Genomic DNA, 7,141 nt, shown 5'->3' with positions numbered 1-7,141 from the left:
CCTTTCAAATCTTCCCCCTTTCCCCTCCCCTCCTAATCCTCCCCATCACCCATCCCTTTCAAATCTCCCCTCTTGCCCCTTCCCTCCTAAACTCCACCCACACCCCTCCCCTCCAAGACTCCCCCTCGCCCCTCCCCTCCTAGACTCCCCCCTCACCTCTCCCCTCCAAATCTCCCCCATATCCCATCCGTTTCAAATCCCTCCCCTTGTCCCTTCCCTCCTAAACTCCCCCCTCGCCCCTCCACTTCAAATCTCCCCACCCTCATTTCTTCTCAATTTCCCCCCTCTCACTCCCCCTCCTCAAAGCGTCCTCCCCGCTTCTTCCCCCTTCCAACTCTCACCTCCATCTCCCCCAACCTTCTGCCTCGCTCTTCCCCCTCCACAAATAACACCTCATTGTGCCTCACCCAATCACCATCAATCCTTTTATCCACCCCATCCTTCCCTTTCTCCGAGCTATTCTGAAATCTCTGACACACCTTCAACAGCTCTCCCTACCTCTTCCACCTCTTCCACATTTTACCCTACCCCTCCTCCCCCCTGTTCTGTATCCGATGCCCCCCCTTCCTCTTCATTAACGATATGGACCTCAAACATCCGGGGCCTTCATTCAAACTTAACTGATCTCTCCATACAGGTTGCTTCTGTCAAACCAGACGTGATCTGCTTAACAGAAACTTTCCTCCTTCATGATGTCTCTGATTCCTTAGTATCTCTCCCGGGTTACTCCCTCCTCCGGTATGATAGACCTGATCCTCGCCCTGGAGGTGGGGTTGCTATCTTTATCAAAAACTCTCTTCCTCATTCGCCCTGCACTGCCCTCTCTCCACCTCACCCCCAGGAATACCTCTGGCTACGGCTTCCCCTTCGCTCCCACCTTTTGTTCATATGTGTGTTGTACCGTCCACCAAACAGTGATGACTCCATCTACATCTCGCTGTCTGATAATATGGACCAACTTCTATCTACTCATCCCAACTCTCTCCTCCTCATATGTGGTGATTTCAATTGTCACCATGCCAGTTGGCTGGGTGTGGGTACCTCTCTCACCAGCCATGGCTCCTCAGCAAAGGATTTCTGCGACTCACTGGGACTGACACAATCTGTCAATTTCCCGACCCGGATCTCAGTCAACTGAGCATCTTCTCTTCTGGACTTGGTTATGACTAACTTCCCTGAAAATGTCTGCTGCTCTTCTTCTGCTCCAATCGGCTCATCTGATCATGTGCTTGTTAAAGTGGACATCTCTCTGACCATTCTCAGAGAGCCTCCTCAGCGTCGACGAGTCTGGCATTTCACTCAGGCCAACTGGCACGGTCTTCAAGCAGCCATCAATCATCTGGACTGGTCTCCCATCTCTACCACCCCTGACATCAACTCATCCTGGGAATTCTTCCAAAGTAAATTGCTCTCTCTCATGCACAGATTTATCCCATCTCGTCTTCAGTTGTCATACCCTTCCTCCCGTCAATGGTACACGGAATCTTGTCGTGAGGCTGTTGCCCAGAAACAACTTGCCTTCGTCTCCTGGAAAGCAAATCCAATGGAAGGAAATCTCATTTCCTTTCAGAAAGCCCGAAACAAGTGTGTGTCCACCCTCAGGGGAGCCAGGAAAAAATATCTCTCCGTTCTCAAGACCGAACTCTCTTATCTGTCTCCCTCTTCCAAATCCTGGTGGCGTCTGGTCAAATCTGTTTCTGGTGTTTGTTCCCCCTCCATCCCCTCCCTTACCTCAAATGGCTACACAGCTGACTCAGCACGTGAAAAAGCTGAATGCCTCAACTCTGTGTTTGCCTCTAAATCTTGTGTCCCAAACCCATCCCTCTCTGTACCCACCGTACCCAGTCGTACCCAGCTGCTCCTGGACTCCGTGTCCTTTCCTCCTGACAAGGTGGAAATGTTTCTGTCAACCCTCGACTCTGATTCTGCAACTGGACCTGACGGCATCAGCCCACGGGTCCTAAAATCCTGTTCTTCCGCTCTTTCACTCCCTCTCTCTGTTCTCTTCACCCTCTCTTTTGCTCAAGGTCAACTGCCATCTGCTTGGAAATCAGCCAACATCACCGCTTTGCACAAAAAAGGTGCAAAAACAGATCCTAGCAACTACAGACCAATCAGCCTTCTCCCAATTATCAGCAAAGTCATGGAATCCATCATTGCTTCGGATATGAAATCTTTCCTCTTCTCCAATGACTTGATCTCTGATCATCAATTTGGTTTCAGACCAGGTCACTCTACTCTGGACATGCTGCTTCTGCTGTCTCAACAATGGATGGAGGTCCTCAATGCCAAACAGCAAATTAGAGCTGTCTCCCTCGACATATCATGTGCCTTCGATACGGTCTGGCACCCCGCTCTGCTCACCAAACCTTCCTCCTTTGGTATCCATGGAAATCTCCACGCATGGCTGGCTGACTTCCTCTATAGTCGTAGTCAACGTGTGGCCCTGAATGGGTTTCTCTCATCTCCTCTTCCTGTTCAGGCTGGAGTTCCCCAAGGCAGTGTTCTGGGCCCTGTGCTTTTTCTGGTCTTCATCAATGATCTCTCTGACTCTCTTGAAAATCCTCTCTATCTCTTTGCTGATGACTCCACTCTCTGCCGCTCCATTCCTCATCCCTCAGATCGGCAGTCTGCAGCCTCCTCACTCTCTGCAGACCTGGACAAAATCACAGACTGATCAAACAAGTGGAACATGTCTTTCAATCCTGACAAATCTCACACTCTTACGATGTCTCTCCGAAAAGACCGACTGGACAACCCTCCCATCTACTTTCTGAATAATCCTCTCCAAGAAGTTCTGTCACTCAAGCTAAGCTTTTGGGTCTCACTATCTGCCATGATCTTTCCTGGGAAAACCACATTTCCAAGCTGGCCTCCAAAGCCAGTCGCCGACTGGGCATCCTCCGTCGTGCGAAGTCCTTCCTTGGCACACCTGAGCTCCTCACCACATACAAGGCTTTCATCCGCAGCTCAATGGAGTACTGCTCTCCCCTCTGGGCTGGTGCTTCTGCCTCACACCTAGCTCATCTTCACGCTGTTGAAACCAAAGCGTTCAGAATCATTGGAATCTCCCGCGATGACGCTATCTCCGAGGGCCTTTCACTTACTCACCACAGGCAGGTTGGTGGTCTTTCCGTCTTCTTGCGACCCCTCTCCGGCCTTGCCCCCCCAGCTCTCTCTGTACTCTGTCCCCCAAATATTCCTACAGGTCGCACAAGATCTGCCTGCAACCCTCTTATGGTTAAACTGCCAAAATCAAGACTCTCTGCTCACCTTCACTCCTTCATTCCTCTTTTCTCCCGCCTCTGGAACAAACTCCCTCACTCTCTTCAATCCCACTCTTCCCTCCAAGTCTTTAAAACAGCTGTTCACCACCATCTCTTATCTTCCCCCATCCAAAACCTTGATCTTTTCTGCTCCTGCTAATTTCCCCCCAAGTCCACTTTTTTGAAATACCAACTTCTTTCCTGGAAGTCTTTGCAGTGTCCTTGTGTTTTATACTTCTACCCCCTTCCCACACCTCCTCCCCCCAAGCCCTCACCCTCCCACAGATCTCCCGATGTCCCTGCTCTCAAATGTTGTGTTTGTGTGCTTCCCCTTCTCTCCCCATCTTGTTGACCGCTCCCCTTATTACATACTTTGTCTGTCTGTTTGATTTTTTTTTCTGTGATAAATGTTAGCTCTTTCACGAGCCTCGATTCTGTATACAAAAAAAAAAAAAAAACTCTCCCACTCCCTCCAATCCCACTCCTCCCTCCAGGTCTTTAAAACAGCTCTTCACCACCATCTCTTATCTTCCCCCATCCAAAACCTTGATCTTTTCTACCCCCGCTAATTCACCCCAGATACACCCTTTTTGAAATTCCAACTTCTTTCCTGGAAGTCCTTGCAGTGTCCATATGTTTTATACCTCTCCCACCTTCCCCCCAAGCCCTCTCCCTCCCACAGTTCTCTCGATGTCCCTGCTCTCAAATGTTGTGTTTGTATCCTTCCCCATCTCTCCCCATCTTGTGTATGACTCTCCTTATTTTGTGTTTTATGTGTCGGTTTGACTTTTTGTGTGATTAATGTTTGCTCTTTCACGAGCCTCGATCTTGTATACAAAAAAAAAGAAAAAAAAGTGGGATTTATTCCCAATCATTGTACATAAGTTTGTATATTCCCATTTACCCATGTCCTTTTTCATTCTCTTGGTGTGCTCGCGTTTTTTTGTTTATAACGTCTTGTTTACCATGCTCAATGTACTTTACTTTACAAAATGAATCCTTCAAAAGGTTTAAAAAAAAAAAAAACCCGAGGCGAGGCATCTGCTTTCCATGTGCGTTTGCCGTCAATTTTGGTCCCAATTGAATGATCCTTGGGGAACGGTAAAGTTGTATATTTATTGGCGCAGTGAAGCGCGATGCTGCGCGCGCTAATGCTTACGCAAAGAGCAAGCGGACAACGCGGTTCATAAAAGAGTCTTTATTGAAAGTACTCAAACTGCAGCACTAAGCTGCTCAGGGCTGCGCGCCCCGTGTATATCGTGAGGCCACGCCTCTCTCCCTGGCATGGCCCATCCCCACTTGGTGTGCGGGGTGATGTCACCACGTCAGTGCTTTCGTGTCCGCCACAATGTGCGGCCATCTCCCGAGACGAAAGGTCTCGGAGCTGAGGGTTCTGTCTTAACGGGCGCTCAGACGTGACAAGTACACTCGTTCATCTTTCAGCTGCCAAGCTTGAGTTTGAATCCCGACACAGCTGTAAACTGCCATCCTGGTGTTTCACAGGCAGAGTGAATCGTCAATGTGTGTGACGTCCCTCGGATGGACGACCTTAAACGGGAATCAAGTTCGTGGACACTAAAGATCCTATGGTGTCCTTCGTGAAGAGTAGACGAGCGATACAAATTCCAAATTCCTGCCCTAACCAGGAGTGGACATTCCATCAGCATCACAGCCGTGTCCCGAGCTAATGATGCTACCCCGCAGCCTCGTGCCGCTTCCAAACGAAGAAGAAGAATATGGTTCATCCGACTTGTACCTTGGAAATGCAACTTTTACTTAACCTATTAATTTACTGATTCGCTTTTGTATTAATAATGTTAATAAAATGTAACTTAAATTTCACATCCCTTTGGAAAAATGAACATATCTTATGCATCATTAATTATCATGCGACTTTCTTTCATCTCCACCTTCCCCAGCCAATATAACCACATTCTCTCCTTCCCCAGCCAATATAACCACATTCTCTCCTTCCCCAGCCAATATAACCACATTCTCTCCTTCCCCAGCCAATATAACCACATTCTCTCCTTCCCCAGCCAATATAACCACACTGTCTCCTTCCCCAGCCAATATAACTACACTCTCTCCTTCCCCAGCCAATATAACCACACTCTCTCCTTCCCCAGCCAATATAACCACACTCTCTCCTTCCCCAGCCAATATAACCACACTCTCTCCTTCCCCTGCCAATATAACCACACTCTCTCCTTCCCCAGCCAATATAACCACACTCTCTCCTTCCCCAGCCAATATAACCACATTCTCTCCTTCCCCAGCCAATATAACCACACTGTCTCCTTCCCCAGCCAATATAACCACACTCTCTCCTTCCCCAGCCAATATAACCACACTCTCTCCTTCCCCAGCCAATATAACCACACTCTCTCCTTCCCCAGCCAATATAACCACACTCTCTCCTTCCCCAGCCAATATAACCACACTCTCTCCTTCCCCAGCCAATATAACCACACTCTCCTTCCCCTGCCAATATAACCACACTCTCTCCTTCCCCAGCCAATATAACCACACTCTCCCCTTCCACAGCCAATATAACCACACTCTCCCCTTCCACAGCCAATATAACCACACTCTCCCCTTCCCCAGCCAATATAACCACACTCTCCCCTTCCCCAGCCAATATAACCACACTCTCCCCTTCCACAGCCAATATAACCACACTCTCCCCTTCCACAGCCAATATAACCACACTCTCCCCTTCCACAGCCAATATAACCACACTCTCCCCTTCCCCAGCCAATATAACCACACTCTCCCCTTCCCCAGCCAATATAACCACACTCTCCCCTTCCACAGCCAATATAACCACACTCTCCCCTTCCCCAGCCAATATAACCACACTCTCCCCTTCCACAGCCAATATAACCACACTCTCCCCCTTCCACAGCCAATATAACCACACTCTCCCCTTCCCCAGCCAATATAACCACACTCTCTCCTTCCCCTGCCAACATCATAACCACACCCTACGATCCCAAGGTGTGAAGGTGCAAGGTAGGAGAGGTTTGAGAGGGAAAGGGTGAGGGATTGGAATGGAGGGACGAAGAGGCGAATTTCAAGAAAGCGGAGATTCATAAAAGGGAAAGAACATGCTGAACACACAACGGATTTTCCCTGTTCCTGGAAAAATGAAAAGGTAACCTCACAAAACACAATTACGGTTGAGATAGGTAACCAAGGATCCTTTGTGTTGAGTGCATCACCCCGGGGTCTTTTCCATAACATCAACAATAATTATGTAAATATGCTTGACCTCTGGTTTATCGGGGGATTTCCGGTACGGGTTTCCTTTGGAAGAATCCCTTTTATTAAATGAAAAAGTTCTCGTATCCGAATCGGGATCTTCACCAAAATCGGGATCATCAGCAAAACTTCACCAAAAAGTTTCGGCCCTCATACATCCATTCAACAACCATATTCCATAATTCTTTGAGTTATCCTGCTCACAGACACACAAACAGACAGACAGGGGTGAAACATCACCTCCGTCCACCTGGCGGAAGAGGCCATAAAACAAAAGGAGTCCCATACTCTTGGCCGGTGAACTTCATGTACTTTTGGCATTGTGGTAAAGAATGGTATTTTTGTCTTGTACACAATAACACCATGAATGTTTTGTTGTGGTTTTTTGTGAAACACATTGATCGTGTTGCAATCTATGAAAGGAAAAAAGAGAAACTGCAGCGTCAGAGTTATTTTTGTGCAATTACTGATTTGTTGTTCTCCTCCTCTTCCCTTTATGACCGCGCCGGGGGGAGGGGAAGGGGGAGTGGAGGGGAAGGGGGGAGTGGAGGGGAAGGGGGAGTGGAGGGGAAGGGGGAGTGGAGGGGAAGGGGGGAGGGGGAGGGGGAAGG

Source organism: Myxine glutinosa, chromosome 5 (genome assembly GCF_964187855.1).
Source record: "Myxine glutinosa chromosome 5, kmMyxGlut1.1, whole genome shotgun sequence".
NCBI classification, from domain to species: domain Eukaryota; kingdom Metazoa; phylum Chordata; class Myxini; order Myxiniformes; family Myxinidae; genus Myxine; species Myxine glutinosa.
Note: the sequence above shows the minus strand (reverse complement) of the source record.